This window comes from Camelus bactrianus, chromosome 32 (genome assembly GCF_048773025.1).
Source record: "Camelus bactrianus isolate YW-2024 breed Bactrian camel chromosome 32, ASM4877302v1, whole genome shotgun sequence".
NCBI classification, from domain to species: domain Eukaryota; kingdom Metazoa; phylum Chordata; class Mammalia; order Artiodactyla; family Camelidae; genus Camelus; species Camelus bactrianus.
Genome location: NC_133570.1, coordinates 15,604,242 through 15,624,729, shown reverse-complemented (window position 1 = coordinate 15,624,729; position 20,488 = coordinate 15,604,242). Strand labels below are relative to the sequence as shown.

The window sequence follows — 20,488 nt, the reverse complement described above, 5'->3', positions numbered from 1 at the left end:
TGACCCACCCCTTGACTGCACCTCATGGGAGAACCCCAGCCAGAACCAACCAGCTAAGACACCCTCTACTTCCTTACCCTCAAAAACTATGTGAGGCCAAAATTCATTGTTGTTTTAAGCCACTAAGTTCCAGGGAAATGTGTCATCTACTGCAGTAGACAGTTATTTGTACAGAGTGAGCCCAGGAATCTAGATTTTTTAAAGCCCCTTCTCCAGTAAATTAGATGCACGCTCGAGTCAAAGCCACGGCAGCCCAGGGATGTTCCTGCAGCAGTGGCATTGATGCTCCCTACAGAGTTAGGAAGCAAATTATAGTCCACCCCCAGGATGGACCGTGATGCAGAGTACACAGCTGCCTTATCTCTTTGCAAAGGCCACCCAGTATTCTACCACATGTTGAATGAAAGAGTAGTTAACATATACTCTGCACGGCATAATCCTATTTTTTGGTTTACATGCAGAATTATTATATAAGCTCTCATGCCCCAGGGTTCGCTAACCTGTGAATACATAATAATAAAGTCTTTCATTCCTTAACCAAAAAAAAAGAAGTTCTTTTTACTCCCAATGATTAAGTTGCAAGCCTACAGCAGCTGAATTGCTTGGAATTAGTCTCAGCTGTTTCTAAGTGTTCCCCAGGAATCGGTTGACCTGAGTTCAGGAGCGAGCCCGCTGGTCCTTCTGATCTTGGCATCATTGTGTTCTGCTGGGACAACTCCCACCCCTAGCCCAGGAGGCAGGATGCTGCTTTCCTGTCCAAGTCCACCACATGCCCCCCTCCAAAATATCCAAGTGAAACCAGGCTGTGGGTTTTTTTACCCCCATACACGTAAAGTAGTACATGAAAATAATCTCGCTGTAAAAATTAATTGCAAGTAAGGGTAGGGGAGTGGAGGCAACAGAGCATAGTGGCTCAAATCCTGACTCCACCTCTTGCTTAAATCAGCAGCTTTGCCTCATTTCTTCACTGCCCCCTGCACTGCACCATTCCAGGGTCACCGTTCCTATCATTTTCCATGTATATAGCGCCCCCTGGAGTTGTGCCTCTGTTTCCTCATGTGTAAAGTAGGGATTGTCATCAAAACTCAGAGGGCCATTATTAGGATGATAGTGAACACGTTAATTCATTCAGGTAAAGCTTTTTAACAGTGTCCCAGCCCAGCACGAGCACCCAACTGACGTCGCCTAGTGTTGCGATCGGCATGTGTATTATCCGCGTAAAGTCCACACACATAATCCCACTGCTCCCCTCCCCCGTGGAAGAGCCCCAATTATTGTTGAAACAGGCACACTTACAGAGTTTTTCTGTGCATTTACATCCTCAGAGGAACATTTTTGCATTAATTTGGGTTTTTTTGCGCGCAGGGGATCTTTCTGTACCATTCCCCAATAATATGTGTCAGAGAAACGTTCGCGTCAGTGTGTTTAGATTTCCCTCACTCACATGCGTGTACCATGGTTGATCTAACAGTCCCCACTCGGTGGGCACTTGGCTGATTTCCAGTTTTAGGCTATTACAAGCAATCCTTTTTGTTTGATGCTGCAACAAATGTCAAATCCCTTCCGATGCTGCAGAGAACATCGATGCATGCCTGTTTGTTGATCACCCTAGTGTTTCTTCAAGAGAGATTCCTAGAAGCAGCATTTCTGGGCCAGAGGGAACCTGTATTTCCAGTGCTGATAGATCCTCAGTCTGTGAACTACTGCTACAGACAGCAAGATAAAAGGAGAGACATTCGTAACGTGCAAATTAAATCGTAACTATTGTTAAGGAAGTGTCCCCTGTCCCAGTTCTAAAGAACAGAAGCCACATCTGAAAGGCACCCCATTAACATAACAAAAGACACCTTCATCACTTAAGAAATCCCAAGGGTTCTATTTTAGGTGCTCTGTGCCAGAAACGAGGATAAAAACCAAATATATGTGTCGTCTTCTGTAAATCACAGTATCACAGGGTCCCCCTTACCATTCTTGACCTTTCACCTCCAGCGTCAGGTGGGGGCGGGAGTTCAAACCAGAAACTAACACAACATTGTAAATCAGATAAATAAATAAATGCTTTCTTAAAAATAGATGATCTTTCTCAAAGGTAGACTCCAGTCTCTTTCCCAGAAAGCAGAAAATGCATATAATATATTAAGTGAGGGTTCTCCGAGCTTTGATTTAAGAAAATGTGCGAGTTGACTTTACTTCAGAATCCCTATTAAATATGCGCTTATATTTTTCATTTATTCAACAATATTTACTGAGTACCTACTACATGCCGGACATTCTTCAAGATGCTAAGGACGTCGGGGTGGAAGAAAGAAACCAAGATTCTACTGGGATCACATTCTAGTGTACATGTGCATAGAAAAAAAGCCAAAAACAATATTTTTAAAGTGAAAATGGTTATCCAGAGGATTGTAATATTAGCAGATTTTTAAAAAATATTTTGTGTTATTTAAAATATTTCCATTTGGAAAAAAATTATGGTTTGAAATAATACAGCTGTGGACGTATGCTCACAATATATCATTACAGGAAAGGGACAAACTACAGAAGAATTTGCAAAGTCTGCTATTTTTGATAAATATATACATATAGTATGTGTGTGTGTGTGTGTTGTTCGTGCAATTTTTGACTGGAGAAATTATAGAGGAATTTTGTATTTAATTTTCTTTTTGCCCTTCTGTGTTTTCCAAGTGTTATGCGTTGAGCACACACTTTTTATAAATGGGGGAAATATTATTTACCCATGGGAACCGCTACCTATCCCTAAGGTCTTCTATCTCTTGGTTTAATTAGAATACCTGTAATTTCTTTATTAGAGTTAGTTACTCGTTCGATTTAATGTTGTGTTCGCAGAGGCTCCTGTTAAAATACTTGGGAGGATAACACACTGGTTTCTCATCCTCTGTGAAATGGAAACATGAAATGGAACCTAAAAATGAGCTGTTGTTTTGGAGAGCGGGGGGTCCTCCCTGGCTCAGTGAGTTGCGGACAGACAGGGCAGGTGACGGGATGGCCTAGACCAGTGTGGGATCCCAGTGGTGAACAAGGGCTGACGGGGAAGGAGGCGACTGGACAAGTGGTGGGAAGAGGCGAGACCCCACCCACACCCCTCCAACTACCCGCATCCTCTCAACACCTGACTGTCATTCCGGAGGCCAAGGCAGAGCTGATGAACAACCTGTTTGCTGAAGGAAAAGGAAACCTATTTGTAAGAGGGCTTGTCTGTCCGTAGTGAACAGCTCTGCCCAAATTTCAGAAGTTCTGTCTGGTAGTAAGATCAGTGTCCCCTGTTATGGCACCCAAAGCACGCACTCCCCCATCTCTCTCACTGCAGTGGGGGTGATTGTCAACCGGAGGATGGGTGAGGAAACTCGATGACCACTCCCCTCAAGCTCTCAGCTACAGTGAGAGCCTTGACCCAGACCCCCTGGAGCAAGGACACGCTAACGTGTTGGGACAAGGTGGTTGGTCAGACTATTTTATAATCAATACAAACCTCCGATAATGAGATACTCATTAATGACTGACTGCATCAAGGCTCCTATTTTTTTTTAAACTTTTACAAACCATCCAAGAAAGGAGAGATTGAGCTAGAAATTTCACTCTTCCTTTTTCAATCATGCATCCAGTACCTTTTCCCAATCTCTTACTCAGAGACCAGGGACTGGAGTTCAGATACAAAATTCCTTCATGCTTTGACATACCTGAGAACATCTTGAACTTTCAAGAACATGCATTAGATTTTTTCATTGTGACTGTTAACACATGCTCATTGTAATGCTGCTAAAAGTTTAAAGAAAAATTCGATAGTCCCCCCTCTCAGCTCCATTCTCCAAGCCCACTTCCATAAAGTTACCATGTTAGCAGATTATTGTAGACTTCCCTTCTCCATGCCTGTTTCCCTCACCAAAAAAAAAAAAAAAAAAAAAAAAAAAAGGATCACACACTACACACATAATTGTACAACTTGCATTTTTCACTTCATTACGTATTAAGGACATTCCATTGGGGTGACACAGAGATTGACGTTGTCCTTTTTCTTAACTGTATAGTATTCCATAGTGCGGATGTGATATCATTTATTGGACAACTCCAGACTGTGAGGCAGTTAGAATGTCTCCAAATGAGAAGATTCATTAAACATCCTTGGACATAATCATGGATTCCCATCTGGGACAGCCAAGTCCCAGATGTACACATTTAACAGTGACAGAAAGTCCCTCATTACCTCAACTCATGGTAAATTTCCCAGGGGCTCTGGTCAATTCCCCCTAGTTGGGAACAAGATTACCCTTCTCTCCTTATCCCCACAAGGTTTCCAAGCCCCCTGCCCTCTCTTTGGGGGCTGGAGAGTTGCCAGAATAATTGTATGGCAAATTAGTCATGAAGGATGGGGCAGGTCAGTTCCATGCCCCCAGGACCGCTGACTACTCAGTCCCTGGCCCTCCTCTCCCTGGTCATCATGGTGGAAACCCTCCTCCCTTCCAGTGGCCCCCATGCAGTCCTTTGTGCTCAGAACAATCCTGTTCTTCCCCGTGTCCTCAGCCAGTCTTTGAGTCTGGAGATGGGAAGTGGGCAGAATGCTTCTGCATGTTTTCACCCATTGCCGCATTTTGACACCTGACAGGGGAGAAAAGTGTCCTCAGAACCACAGTGGGAAATCAGAAGGAAAGGAAGGGCCAGCCAGCACAGGGGTGCACACTTCCTGATACAATCCAACCACGTGCACTTCTTTTCTGGTGCTTTCTACACTCTGGAAGTTCATGGTGCCTGAACTCAAAGCCTCCCTCTGCCATGAGCATGCATATCTCACAAGGAAGACTCGGGGGGCTGAGGCAGGGGAAGAGGTTGTGATGGAGCCAACATCCTTCAACAAGTAGGTAGCAGAGACAGGGCGACAACCTAGACCTCTGTCATCACTTCACTCCGAGCCTCCACTACAGCCCTTTCCTCCTGCCCTCCCAGGAATCCGCAGCACAATAATATTAATCCTGATGGAAGGGCTAATGTTAAAATAGAATCGGGCCTAAATTAAGACAGACAAGTTCAAATCTATCACTGTTACCCCAATCCAATCCACCTGTCAGCAAGTCTTGTTGGCTCTTCCTTCAAAATATATTGGGGATCCAGCTCTTCCTTTTGACCGAGGCCACCCAGATGCACCGGGATTTCTGCAGCCACCTCCTCCCTGGTCTCCCAGCTCCCTCCCTTGCTCCTCCCCAGACCATTCCTTCAAGTCCCACACAGCAGCCAGAGTCATCCATTTAAGATATAAATTGGATCATGCGTGTCTCTCCCTAGCTAGGGGTCTCCAGCAAAAGACTTCTGGCCATACTTAAAACCCTCAATTCTCACCCTGGGCTGCAAGGTAGGACCCGATCTGTCTGCACATTGGACCGTCTCCTGCAGTACTCCCCTCGCTAACCCTGTGCTTCTCACTGTTGCTGGGAACCTCCAGCTCTCCCCCACCTCACCCCATGGTATTTGCACTTGCCCTTCCTTCTCCCTGGAATTCTTGGCCCCCAGGCGTCCACACATCTGGCTCTTTCTCCCTCTTCAGGTTGCAATTCAGATGCCACCTCCTCCAAGAGGCCCTCCTTGATTCATGTAAAATCCCTCCCAGTCACTCACTCGCATCTCATCAGCTGGGTTCTGCCTTAATTGTCTTGACCCCAGGGCCTTAGGTTCTGGGGTACACAGGTGGCTGTATCACAGTGCGCTGGGGAGAGAGGGTCAGTCTGCCCTGTGTCAGAAACCTCTTCCCCCTCCTCTGCAAGGAGCGAAGACCCAAGTCAAACCAACCATGGCTGATTCTCCAAAATCCCACTTTATCCCTCAAGCAAAGAGAAAGCAATATTGATTCCTCAGGCTCCAGGAATGGTAAATTTGCCCCTGGCAGGCAGGCTCTGCCAGGCAGGGGAACAAACAAACCACTCCAGCCCCTAAATCTAATAAACCTGGGAGAGGTGGCAGGGAAGATTTTTGCTGGGAGGGCGGGGCAGGGACACAGAGAGATTTATGGGATGCCAGTGGAAGAGAAATAGGGGTGGTTTAGCTCATTCTTCTGCCAAACTCAAATTTATACACTCCAGACTTAGTTCACTTCTCCCCACGGGACCTCAGGGACCTTTCGGTCTCTCCTCCTAGCCTTGGGAAGATTAATTACACAGAGAGGAGGCGAATGTGGGTGTATTGTTGTGGGTGTGAGTGTGCTTGTGTGTGCCTGGAGGTGTGTGTGAACTGTTTGTCTTTGTGTGTCAGCCTCAGTGTGTTCGTGTATCTTTGGTTATGCATCATGCATTTGTGTTTCTGTCTTTGACTCCATTTTTCAAATATATGACACGAATATTGTTTTGGGGAGTTTGCTACAAGGTCCACAGTCCCCTCCCCTACTTAACGTCATGAAACCACCTCTTCCCTTCCTGTACGTCAAGGCACCGTCTCCCCTGCTAGCCAAGGAGCAAATCGTGGAGGTGGTCTTGGGTTATATTCAGGGATAAATGAAAACCTATGGTTGCAATATGCTAAGAAAAGGGGCTGGATGGTCCCAAGCCCCTAGCTGGTGAATATCCTCTTCCTTCCTTCCTGTAAATCAGTTGATGTTTAGAGCAAAGATGTTTAAATTCTGAGTCTAGAGTCATTTTTGCAGCATGTACAATCCTTTGGTTCTCTCTTCCCCTGCCTGAATGAACTGGGAGCTGTACAATGAAATGGCAGCATCACAAAAATCAAAGCAGCCTGAGTGCTTGAGCCATGGCATGGAGGACCACCATCCTGGAGGATCAGCAGACCCTCATCAGAATTTATGTAGGAAAAATAAAACGTTGTTGTGTTAAGCCACCAAAGTGTCTAGCTTTGCTTGTTACTGCAGCATTAGTGAGCTTATCCTGACTAGTGCAACACCAAAATCATCTTATATATCCCTGCTGATAGACACAAAAACACTTTGGGATACACTGGACTTGACTATTTCTAAGGTCCTGTTCATCTCTGATCCTTGAAGATGCTACCTTTTATGATGACATGACCCTAATTCTTCCCCCACCAGGTCACACCGCTGGAGTCTCTGCAAAGATAAAAACCTCATTCTGACATAGCTACCCAACCTCTGGAATCTGAGTAGATAAGTTTAAAGATGCCATTAGGCCCTCCCAGAATGACAAAGCATGACTCTTGAGGTTTGTTTATTGTTTTTCTTTCTTTCTGTTACCACATGAGGACTCGGCCAACTACATGTCACCCTGTGTTGGGTAACTGTTCCAAAATGAACCCAACCCAAGCCCCCTCTTTCCAGATGCCTTTCTATGATCCAAAATCCTCCTGACTATGGAAACCACTTTGAAATTAATCACAGTAGAGCACTCAAAGAGCTACAAGAAGCTGCATTTCTTGAAGGGTTTATCCTGGCTTCTTGTTCAGATAAACTGGACACTCATGTCCAACTGGAGTGTCTGTGACCTGGGTTCAAATCCCAGTTACAGCATTTGCTAGCAGTGTGAACTCTGACAAGTTACTTAGCCTCTCTGGATCTCATGTTCCTCAGCTGTAAAATGTGGATAATAATAGTACCTACCTCGTAGGGTTGTCCTGAGGACATATAGAACACAAAACTAGTTCTCCAAGGGTATGTGAATAAGAGCAGCCCTTCGTATACGAAAATTCTTTTCCTCCGCCATCTGGCAAAGGGGCAGTTCTTTTGCCCTTGGAGTCATCAGTTTAGATTAGGATACTGCCTCTAGAAATAAACTTGACCTGAGAGAACAGCCCTTCAATTTGTTGATGCTCTCTAGCTAAGATTGGCTTCTCAGATATGTCATTGTCATCAGTGATGAGAGAAAGCGGGATGGGGGACTAGTAGATTTAGATGCAGGAGGGAGATGGGCACTAAAGAGATAGCATGACGGTAGCGTATGTATCGCTTCTCCATGTGAGATCCCCGTTTCCTCCTGAGTAAAATCCATGAGATGTACATATTGAGGGTCTAAATTGACTGCCACAAATCTTAAAGTGTGACAGACTTGTGAGACATTATCATTCTATTGCCTTTATCATTATCATGTATCCTTCTCCCCATGAAGGTCCCTACAAAACCACCCCTCCTTCAGTGCTCCCCACACCTTCAGTTCCTGAGAGCCCCACACTGTGTGGCTCGATGAATCAAAACCCAACACTCTCCAATTTCCAGGATCCTCCTGCAATCGTTATTTGTTCTCCAAGAGGGTGGCTTTTAATTCCTCTGTAGTGAGAGCCTGGCTTTCATTTCCCCTTCTCTGCTGTCATGGAAACCAGCACCCTGGCAACTTGGTGTGGAAACAAGAACACGGTTTTCTTCTTTCACCACGCAGAGGAAAGGCTGCGACAACTTCAGGGCAGGAGGAGGAGACCTTTCCGTTGATTGGATCTCCTTTTGTGAAGGAACAGCCACCCAGAAGATGCCAACCGCGGAAATTAATGCAGAGCCCCAGACTAACTTCAGGACCACGGAAAGCTCCCTGGGGAGTTAAAGATTGAGTGGGAGGAGAAAAAAATCAGGTGAACAGCTTACCCTATCCTCAACTTCCACAGAAGATAAAGTCTTCTTAGAGGTGATGACTATCCTCTGTTTAAGTGTGCCAAACCACAGAGAGGAAACTTTATCATTTATTTCACAGTTCCTCAAAGTGTGTTTCGACGGCTGCATCAGAATCACCTGGAGCACCTTTCCTTCCAACATTGGAATCAGTCTCTGCAGAGCAGAGCCTTATGTTGTGTATTTTAACATAACCCCAAATAATTCTGATGTATATTAGGCTTGAGGCCAAGTGTTCAAGTGCCAGTCCCACATTTTTCAGGTGGGGAAATGGATTAGTCAAGGTGATGTACATGTCCCAAGTTTAAACGGCAAGTTGGAACCAGAACCAAATCCATGTCCCCCAACTCCCAGCCCTGCTTTGGGTCCTACCCCAAACCCTGCCCTAAGGACCTGTGTTGTAGCCCTGGAGAGCCTGTAAGATAGCCACACACACTCTCTCTCTCGGAGAGTTCTCATCTGTGATGCAAACTCCCTGTGCGAGGCAAATCCTCTCAGTACCATATTCACATCCTTGGATCCTAACACACACAAATATTCGATACATGTTGATGAATTAACTAATCAATTCACGGACTAATGAACAAATGAACCAGTGCTGCTCAGCAACGGAGGTTGATGTCTCTTAATGGAGCTATAATAATAACTCACATTTACTGAGCAATCCTGTACGTCAGTTACAGGGCCAAGAAACTGATGTTCATTGGCTCACTGAGTTTGCACAATAACCCGATGAGATAGAAACTATTGGCAGGGAGGGTATAGCTCAAGTGGTAGAGTGCATGCTTAGCATGCACAAGGTCCTGGGTTCCATACCCAGTACCTCCTCCAAAAATAAATAAACCTAATTTACCTCCACCTCTGCCAAAATAAAAAAAATAATAATAATCAAAGAAACTATTATTCAAAGATGAAGAAATGCAGCTTGGAGAAGTTGAGTAGTTCACCCAAAGGGCACATAGCAGAGTGCGGATTCAAACCCAGGTAGTCTGAGTCCAAAGTCTTGAATTCCAAGCCACATTCTCTGGACGCACCCAGGAAAAGGCACTTGTCCTTGTGAGGGGCCCCAGGATACCGGGAAGAAGGTTAAACATAAGAACATTCAGGCTTCTCTGATGTGTTTGGTCACTAGCCAGAGTCTCTGCTTGGGGTTTACCAAAGAGGGGTTAAATTCATTCATTCATTCATTCATTCATTCATTCATCTCTTCATTCTGCAGATTTTTTTAGTCACTTAGTATGTGCCAGGCTCTGTTCTAGGTACTGGTACAGAAGTGAGCAGGATAGACCAGGTCCCTGCTCTCATTAAGAGACATAATCATCACAATGAACTAACAAATAGGTATTGTAATATCAGGCAGTGATGAGTGCTAAGGAGAACACAGCCAGGCAAGGGGACGGAGAGCGATAGGGCGTGTAGGGAAACAGCAAAGAGAGCTACTGACACACAGCAGCTGTGTCCGCAGGAACCCCAAGCAACCAGCTGAAAAATAACATGTCAGGCAACCCCACTGTTTGGCATCGAAACGACCAGACCTTCTGAGTGATCTTCTCCCCCGGACTGATCTTATGTTGTCTTTTTTTTTTTTTTTTTTTTCTCTTTTAACAGAATTGTCCACGGAGTGATAGAAATAGAACTGGCGCGCTGGAGGCGACGGCGGATGCTCCGTTCCCTGGCCCAGCCTGAGGCTTTTTTCTGGAGGAGGCAGCACCGCTGTGAACAGTGAGGACTGGCGGGAAGGCCCGCTCAGGGCTCAGAAATAAGAACAGACGCCTGTGCACTGACAGCTGTGTGAGCTGGGGCTCTCTGGATGCAGGTGACAGAAGCCTTCTAGATCTAACAGTGGAATAAAGGGGCTTTAGGATAAGGACACAGAAGTGTTTCAAGGAACCCAGGGCGGGACCTGCCGGGACTCAGGAGAGACTGACGGAGAGGGAGAAGGCCCTCAGGATGTCCAGCCCTCGGGCTGCTTCTCTCTCGGCACCTGGGCCACACAGTTTATGTGATAGGAGATAAGACAGCTGCCTACATCTCCTGAGTTTTATAGTTTTGCTCCAAGGCCTCCCTCTGACACTAGATTTTCTTAGTCCCAATCCCAGAATCCCAGGGAGGAGGCTCTAACTGGCCCATTGGGAGCTAGGGGCTCCCCCTTTGGCTGGTCAGAACTTCACTGAGCAAATATGGCCAGTGGATACGCATCCCAGGGACCCTGGGCATCAGAGGAGCAGCGGGGGAGTAGTTTTCAGGAAAAAGGGAATTGGTGATATATGCAGAATCTCACACTTGCAATAATACATCCTGGACCCTAAAAACAAAGACAATATGTACTCTAAGGGTTGAGGGGTTTTGGTCAGGGATGAGTGTGGGATTCCTCCCACGTGGAAGCGTGCAATGGACGCGAGAGAGTTAAGCTAAACTCCTGAACTCTGAGAAGTACCCCCACTCCACTCAGTAGTCATTGAGATGGCCTCCATAAAGCTCCGAGGCAAAAATTATAGATCATCATTGTAATTGAGTGAAATTGGCTATGCATTAATATTCATGATTATTAGAGCAGCTGATTTTCCTCTTTATGGAAAATGAGTGGGGGAATCATCACAGCCGCTCCTTATTTTTCCCCCTTAGATTTCTGCGGGGGAGGAAAGACCCGGCACTCGGAACCAGCCGTCAGTTTCTGAACATTGGGTAATTATGAAGGATTTTTAATTACTTTGACCTCTCAGAGGGGGCTGGGGGAGAAGCACCTTATGAATATTAAAAACTCAGGCACCCATGAGCCTCTAAGACGGGCTCCTTTGTCCAGATAAAAGCAGATGGTCGAACTGAGAGAAGCACCCCGCCCATTCCACTGCCCCACCAACCTAGCAAGGATGAGCATTGCAAAACAACCGTAATGATAACGATCACCACAGGCCAAGCGGGATGAGGAGGGTACCGCACAGAGGGAGGGTGACAAGGGCGTCCATGCAAAGTCGGGGCAGCAGCCGTCACAGGACGACTGTTTCATTGATCAAATCATCAAATGTATTGAGGATAATGGCGGTCAGATTTCTCACCATCAGAGAAGGAAGTTACAGATATGGAAAGAGAGAAAACCAGAATGAGCTCTATGGTGAAGCACTAGAATCAGAGGTATCGATGTGACTTCACGGTTTTCAATACATAGAAGAAATATCTAGACATAAATATAAATGTAAACACACACATAGACATACACGCGCATGCATGTGCACACACGTGTGTACACGTACGCACATGTCCACTGAGAGGCCCTCAGAGCTGACATTCCAACAGCAGTAGACACATTAACACCAAGATGGTTATTTCTATATATTCTCCACTAAGATAAATCAGGGCTCCTTTGAGAAATGGTTGATTCCAGGGTTGCCTCAGGGAAAGAACAAAAGGAACTTGGAATGTTGTTTTGCCAGAAAGCAAAGAATTGCTCAAAGTGAAACGGAAGGCAGCTGGAAGGGGCTCTCTCGGGCCAAAATGAGGCCATTTGAGCATCAAAATAAATGACAACAGGGATGGATTTTACCCCACTAAATCAAATAGCAAAGATTTTGTTCATACTAATAGGAATGAGTGAGTGAATGAAGTATTTGATGACAATATTTATGTCGTTTCAAAGAAACTTCCCACAAAAATACATCCTAACAGCAAAGAGGGGAAGAGTGACATCGCAGCAGAGAAGCTGGACAGAAGCCCCGTTCGTCACATGGCCACGGTGGACCTCACCGGTGACGGGACACACGGAAGTCACGCGCCACCAGGTGGGATTCAGAGACACAGCATCGCTCCTGTGCCATTCCTGCCAAAGACCCATGACCTGAATCTAGTCCCGAGAGATCAACAGAAAAACCCAAACTGAGGGACATTCTACAAAATGATGGGACAGTCCCTTCAAAAGTATCCAGGTCATGAGAGTCAAAGAGAGATTAAAGAGTGTCCCAGACTGAAGGAGACTCGGGAGACAGGACAACTACGTGAAGCAGGCGATCCTGACCTGGGTCCTTTACTATGAAAGACCCTGTTGGGATAAACTGTGGACCCTGAAGGGGGTCTAAGGATTAGGTGGTAGTGATGGGTCAAGGTTAATGTCCTGACCCGAATAGTTTTCTTGTGATTATCTGGGAGCCTTCCTGTTTTAGGGAAATAGCCTCTTCAGCGGTAATGAGGCAGCAGGCTTGGCAGCTTTCTTTCAAATGGCTCAGAGAAAAAAAAAAGTTCCTTGTATTGGACTTGCAAGTTTTTTATAGGAGTAACTGCCAATTTGAGCACCTACAGTGCTATGCACTTTTCACAACTGTTTCCACCTTACAAATCATCTTAGCAAATGATTTCTAGTTGATTCCCATTTTGTAGGTGAGGAAACTGAGGCTCAAAAGATGAGGGACTCCATTTTTCATTTGATTTTATTGTAACTGATTTGAATGCACATAGCCACCTATGGCTCTACACACTGGGACAAACGCTAGGGAACATACCGCTGGAATGGACGCCCTCAGACAGCTTCAGAACTCTCCAGAGAAGGGCAGCCAGTGGGACCAGCAAACCACACACCCAAGGCTGACCTGACCCTGACAACGTGACCCTTGCCCTCTGGTCCCCAAGATCACCCCCAGGGCTTCTCTCTCCTTCATCCTGTCAAAACAGTGATGCTCCTTTGCAAAGATGCCCAGCCATTTTAATAAGAGCATACAGTGCTAAATTGCATCTCTCTCTTTCTCGTCTTCTGACACAATTCTCCCTCTAATAAGATTTTCCCCAGCAAACCCATTTTCTCAGCAGCTGTTTTAAAAAGCCATCATCTGATGGCGCCGTGTCTTAGGCAAGGTGGGGAGGGTGGAGAGCGAGAGACACAAAGCCAGAGGGATTTAGCCCTATTTTCTCACCTCTTTGGGGACAGCCAGATGATATAATCAAGCCGAAGTCCATTTCCCTAACGCCCACTGCGAGGCCAACTGCCCGGCACCTGCCGTGTCCTGTCGTAATTGGTGATGCTTCCAGCAGACGGCATCTTGGCCGTGTGAGAGGCAGGCCTAGGTCCCTCGCTCCTCTGGAGTGAACTTTCTTTTGTCTTTTATGAAAAGTGAAAAGGGACCCATTTCTTGAAAGATAAGCAGAATTTATTCTCTAAAATGAAATTGTAGGAGGTACTTTCAGCCCAATTCATGGTCTGGAAAACTCTTCAAGCAGAGACGCAAGTAAGCCTAGCAGAAGTAAGTCTTTCCTTTATTCCTAATATACCTTTGCAAGTCATGGTCTCTTTAGTTCCAACATGTAACAGACTCCATTTCTCTCCCCGCACCGCACACCGCTACTCCACCGGCTCTCACCTCCAGGAATGAAATAGCCTTCTCAAAAGTCTCCTTGCTTGCATTCTGCCCCCTAACAGCTCCCTCCCACACCAGCCAGAGTAACCGTAGCAGGCAGGACACGCCACGTTACACTGCAGTAACAAGCAATCCCCCAAAGTTAGTTACTTATAACCACCAGGATTTATTTCTTGTTGGTGACCCATTCAGCTAAGACCTCGGCTCCACGTCCTCACTTGCAGGATTCAGCCACCACCTCAGATGTTGCTGGGTGTCATGGCCCAGGGCAGAGGGAAAGAGCCCTGAGGCATCAGCCACCAGCAATCAAATGCTCCAGCCCAGAGCTGACATCTGTCATTTCCGCTGGCAACCCATTGGCCAGAACTGGTCACATGACCCTGCCCAGTGCCGAGGGGGTGGAAAGTGAAGCCCTATCCTGTGCAGAGAATGTAGCACTGGGCGGCATCCTGGACATCATCACGTTCAATCTGCTTGTTCCCTAAGTGGGGAAAGTGAGGCACAGAGAGGAGAAGTGAGTTATCCACAATTGCAGGGCAGGCTAAAGCAGACAGGGACCTTCTGCTCCAAATCCAGGGTTGTCTCATCCATCATTAAATACTTATGAACAACCTACTACATGTTGAGCACTGCTGGACAGACGGAAATGAGGGAGATGGACGTAATCCCTACTCTCACCAAGCTCCCAGCCAAGCCAGGGAGGCAGATAAGTAAATGGTCCATTTTAGCCCCTTGGGATAGATGCTGCACATAGACACAGTGTTACAGCATTGCACAGAACTTTCCTGAGTGCTTCTGCAGAGAACCCTGCTTATCAAAACAATGTCATCATTTTTGCCAAGGGTCACATGCCAACTCTCAGGCGTTCTTCCAAAGACACACGGGTCAAACCAAGGAAAAACTACACAGTGGCCTCCGGAGTCCAAAAGGCTTATCTGGGGACACACATGAGCTCTCTGATCTCTTAATACCTAGAATAGGGGAAGGTCCCTTAGAACATCTCACCAGCCAGACAGGGCAGGGCCGAGCCAGCTTTCCCTTGATTTGCGAAAATGAAGAAATGAGACATTTTGTGTACCCTAGTGTCACAGGGCAAGTCCATTCTCATTTCCAAAGTTTGAGTGAATCACATTCCCCTCTGGGGTGAAAGAGGGTGTTGGGGTGCCGGAGCAGGGGAAGATCACATTGCACCCATCAGCATCCTTTGGTTGCTGGTAGTGGCTTGGCAGGGAACATAGTAGGTGCTCAGTAAATGCTGACGAATGAATAAAAACAGAACGGAAGGAAAAGCAGAAACTCCAGTCTCCAGAAGGGCAGCAACAGGGCAGCCCGGGGAGGGGAAAGGGAGGAGTCAGAATGGCAGAAACTAAGACATGGAAACAGCCTAACTGTCCATCAACGGATGACTGGATAAAGAAGGTGTGGGGTGTACATATACACAATGAAACACTACTTGGCCATAAAAAAGAATAAAATAATGCCATTTGCAGCAACATAGATGGACCTGGAGATCATCATTCTAAGTAAGCCAGAAAGAGAGAGAAAAATGCCATATGATATCACTCATATGTGGAATCTAAAAAAAAACAAAAAAGAAGAAGACACAAATGAACTTATTTATAAAACAGAAACAGACTCACAGACATAGAAGACAAGCTCATGGTTACCAGTGGGGAGAGGGTGGGGTGGAGGGATAAACTGGGAGTTCAGGATTTGCAGATACTAATTACTATATATAAAATAGGTAAACAACAAGGTCCTACTGCGTAGCACAGGGAACTATACTCAGTATCTTGTAGTAACCTATAATGAAAAGGAATATATGTATGTACATGTATGACTGAAACATTCTGCTGTATACCAGAAACTGACACAAAATTATAAACTAACTATACTTCAATTTTAAAAAGTGGCAGAAACTAATGGGATAGCTTTGGGACATCTGCCTGGAGATGAATGAACTCCAGTTGGTTTTTTTGGTCTTTGCGTTCAAGCTCCAAATCCCAGGAAGACAGACTCTGACTGGCCCAGCCCGGAATCAGTACTAACCCTTGTCCTTAACTGATGGTGGTCCAAGACCCCGCTTCCAGCTGCCATCATCAGCCGGAGTTTCTTTGGCTCAGGGGCCTCTGGTCCACACTCAGCAGGCGGAAGTGCTGAGAAAGGAGCCCTCTGCCAGGGTCCTCCCACTAGAGACAGCCAATGGGCCCCCCCACGCCCCGCTGATGGTAGGCTTGGTCGTGTGACTTTGGTGCCAACAGGATGCTAGTGAACGTGGCCCACGCAAAGCCCTAAAATATGCTTCAGCCTTCGGCACAAGAAGCGAATGCCCCAGACAGCCTACTGGTCCCTACGCTGCAGCCTGGAGCCCATCCAGGTCACAACTGACTGGTCACACGACGACCGGCATGCGTGAGATGTGCACGGTGGGGCAGTGACCACTGCCCTCCAGCGTGGTTGCTCACGCAGCGTTGCTGTGGGTATCGCTGACTGATGCTTCGAGGCACCTGCAGCGACACATCCAGGCTTCCGGAAGATGGAGGCCTTCAACCTGGACGTCCAAACTCTGGCCTCGGGAGCTGGAGCAGCAGGAGTGATCTCTGGGCTGCAGTTCTGCCCGTTGCTAACACCCTGCGGTCCACCCGGTGTGGTGAGGGCACGTTTCTGGGGCAGCAGTGACCCCCTGTGCATCTTGGCAACGTTGCAGTGGGGTCTCCTCCTGCACCTGCTGGGAAGGAGTGGACAGGAGGCTGAGAAGGGGTCAGGGAGGAACTGGAGTGGAGGATCAGTGCTTCCCAGGACCCAGCGCTGTGGACCTGCTAAGCCCGAGAGGGAGGATGTGGGGACACTGCTCTCAGGAGGGCTCAAGGTTCTCCAAGTCCAGAAGGCAGGAGGCAGCCACGTGTGCCGGGTGTCATGTTGGGCTCTCAGACGCAGTGATGAGCAAGACAGGGCTGGAACCACCCCTCCTGGAGCTTATAGTCTAGTGGGGAAGAGTAACAACAAGCAAGCAGACAGCAAATAAACATCCAGTTACAGATTTTGGCAGGAACAGCATCATTTTCAAGAGTATTCACTTGGGTTCAAACCCCAGCTCTACCTCTTATTATCACATGACCTTTCTGTGCCTCAGTTTTCCCGTCTGTAAAATGGAAACTTAACAACAACTAAAAAAAATAGCATTTTTCCCATAGGAGTGTTATGAAAATTAAATGAGCTAATACATGTAAAGCTATCAGAGTGCCTGGGACACAGGGCTGTATCAGTCTTAGCTATTCTCGTCACCATTGTTTTAAATGCCATAATGGGAACAAACTGATGAAGGGATAAAGAAGAGGGGAGGGGATGTAGTTAGGGTGGTCATGAAAGGCTTTACCAAAAATTTCCTTTCAGCTGAAACCTGAAGGATGAGAAGAAGCAGATGGGTGGAAAACCTGGAGGAAAGGGGGCACAGCAAGTGCAAAGGTCCTGAGGTGGGACGAACTTGATGCTTCTGAAGAATTGACAGGAGAGTGGCTGAGAGAGGCTGTCGGCAGAGCAAAGTCAGTTCCTCCCACCTCCTGCCTCAGTGCCTTCGCACATGCCGTTTCTTCATAAAACACTTCTCCCCTCTCTGTCTCCACCCTCACCTCCAGCCCAACCCTTTTGGCCAGCTGAACTCCTACTTGGGCTACATTGGCCAGCTGTAAAGTCACCTCCACGCAGAAGCCTTCCTTGATTTCCAAAATGAGGTCCTCATCTGTCATTACACTGTATTAGTTTGCATGGGCTACCATCACAAGTCACCACAAATTGGTGGCTTCAAACAACAGAAATGCACTCACCATTCAGGAGGGAAGAAGTCTGTGATCAAGGTGTCAGTAGGGCCCTGGTCCCTCTGGAGCCTCTAGGAAAGACTCTTCCTTGCCTGTTCCAGCTTCTGGTGGCTCCCAGTGTCCTTTGGCCTGCGCCTGCCTCACTCCACTGTCTGTCCCTAGCCTCACCTGTCCTTCTCCCCTTGTCTCTTGTAAGGACACTTGTTGTGGGATTTAGGGCTCACCTGGATGATTCCGAACAATCTTGTCTCAAGATCTTTAACTTAATTCCATCTGCAAAGACCCTTTTTTCCAAACAAGGTCACCTCCACAGCTTCCTGGACATGTCTCTGGAGGCACCAGCCTTCAACCCACTCTGCCTCTCCATCTCATCTGGACCCTCTCCCCCCTCCCTTAACCACGCTTCGCACTTCTGTATTTATTTGTGAAATCACTGGGCCCTGCCTGTCTGCTTAGGAAGCTGCAGGCAACAAGAGGGCGGCTTCCACAATCTGTGCTGCCCACCACCAGCCCCCAGCACCCAGCACCCAGGAGGCACCTGCCAGGGGTTTGTTGAACCAATGGGCCACAGCCCCAGCTCCTGGAGGATGCTTCTTGTCAAGGACACAGGCCGGAAGCCATCTGAAAGGCCTCCAGCCTGCAACATGCTTCAGACCTTACAGCCTCATAAATTCCATGGCTGGCGGCCTGATTAGGACAGAAGTCAAAATGCGAGAAATTTAATTTCCCGGCTCTCAGCCTACAGGGCTTTGTCAGCCATCCCCCCTCCAAAAAAACCTCCCCCACCACCCAAGCCAATAGCCATAAGCGTTTGATCAAACACCATGCGGCTGCCTGTTTCCCGGAAGTGGCTTCTGGGCCCAGGGAAGAAGCCACATTCGGCCCCTGCTAGATGTGACCTGAATGTTTGATTAACATTTGGTAGAGCTCTTCTCAGTGGCCTGGGCTCTTTGTGGCCAAATCAGTAACAGTGACAGTCCCCCAGCTGACTAAGCCAGGAACAACTGCAGACATCACCAGGTCAAGGAGCGTGACTGTGGGTTTTATGGCCCCTCAGGCTTCCAGCCTACATCCTCTTCATCTATCTCACCTGCCCCCTGCGGTGGGTCTCTGAAAAGAACAAAGCAAGAATTGCTGACTCCGCCTAATGGAAAGTGACACCCAGAAAGGGGACTTTCCCAACTCACACAGCTCATAAAAGCCCGGGGACCCAACACGGGGTGCCAGGACCCTCTCACGCCACTGGTGGCGATGGTGGGAAGGATAGTACCATGGTGACTGTGCGAAACAGCATCAGGAAGGAGGCAGGTCAGGTTCAAGGAAGACCTTCCTGACCAAGAGCGTCCCATGCATGCAACTGCCTTCAGGGTCCTCTTCTGCAAGGTTGTAAGAAAAGAGACTTCTGCATGGTCAGCTGGCATCCTGGCCAGATGCATCTCGCAGGCACTGGGAAACCTGCTGTCCCTGGTGTAGACCAGCCCTTATAATCATCCAGGGACCTTGTTCACATGCAGATCCCAATTAAGAAGGTTTGGGGGAAAGCCTGACGTTCTGCATCTCTACCCAGCTCTGGGAGATGCTGGTGCTGCTGATCTCTGGGCCACATTTGAGTGATAGGTGGTGGGGGACCTGTGCTAGGATGCTGCAGGCCTGGAAGGGTCGTTGTTGGGTAAGGATCCATCCCATGGGGCATGGGGTGTGGGCCACTCAGAGACAGAATAACTCGCACACTGGCCACACGCCCTCTGAGACAGAGGACTTGGGTGTCTCACACGCACTTTTGGGAAACAGACCTGTCTCCTCGAGCCTCAGTTTTCCCATCTGTGAAATGTAAATGGGAGGAAAGGGGTTGAGCTGAGCTTTCATCCAGCTCTGACATCCCAGAACTCCTGGAATGGAAAATGCACAGAAGCTTCTAAAGTTCCATCTGTAAGATCCCAGCCTGTCCCTGGACCTTGTCATCCATTGTTCAGGTCTGCTCAGCACCCATTCCCCAGTCTTCCAGCTTTAAGACCCCAATTTCCTAAGGGGAGCCCCTGCCTCTCTCACTTGGTAGTGTTTAGATGGAGTTGACCCTGACCTCAGCTCCAAGGTGAGCTCATGACCCAGATCTGGCCAATCAGGATGGTTTGGTGGTGGGCATGTGACTCAAGCTAAGCCAATGAAACCCAGCCATGAGACTTTTGTTAGAACATCTGAAGAAATGGCTTCCTCTTCTAACTGGGTTATTAAACTCTAAGATAAAGGTTTAATGATAATGGCAGTCATCTTCACCACTGTGTGGGGAGAGCCTGCCTAAGAGCACAGACTAACCTAGGGGAAAGCAGAGATGAGAGATACGGAGACTGAGTCACAATACCTTCTGGTGGACACCTGGATCCAGCCATGCCTGAAGCCAGATTGGATTTTTCAGTCCCTTGAGCTTTGCTTCAGCCAAATTGAACTGAGTCTTTCAGTCAAAAGAATCCTGATTTGCAGACTGTGGATTCTATCCCCAAGACGAAGACAAGGAATTGGAGGAAAGTCCCCTCTCACACTCAGTCACACAGGCAAGGACATTACTGGCTTCAATAAATTCCAGAATGTTGGAGCTGGAAGAGCCACCTCATTATACAGAGGAAGAAATGGAGGTCAAGAGGGTGGACTTAACCCTCCCAAGGCCACACAATGCAGTGAGCAAACCAGGACGCATACCTGGTTCAGAGTTCCCTCCTTTACCTGCCGGCGGTGAAGGCATCCAGCCACATGAAACATTTGAGGAGGGTAAAAGG

General features: G+C 47.5%; 1 long non-coding RNA gene across 1 annotated transcript in view; it reads left to right on the top strand.

The window, feature by feature from the left end:
• The window catches only part of LOC141575796 (uncharacterized), a 51,690-nt gene extending 36,293 nt beyond the window's left edge, over positions 1–15,397 (top strand). Inside the window, exons 2-4 of the long non-coding RNA XR_012503642.1 lie at positions 10,172–10,379; positions 11,189–11,248; positions 12,198–15,397. This is a non-coding gene — a long non-coding RNA (uncharacterized LOC141575796). The remainder of the gene's footprint in view (positions 1–10,171; positions 10,380–11,188; positions 11,249–12,197) is intronic.
• The last annotated feature ends 5,091 nt before the right edge of the window (positions 15,398–20,488 follow it).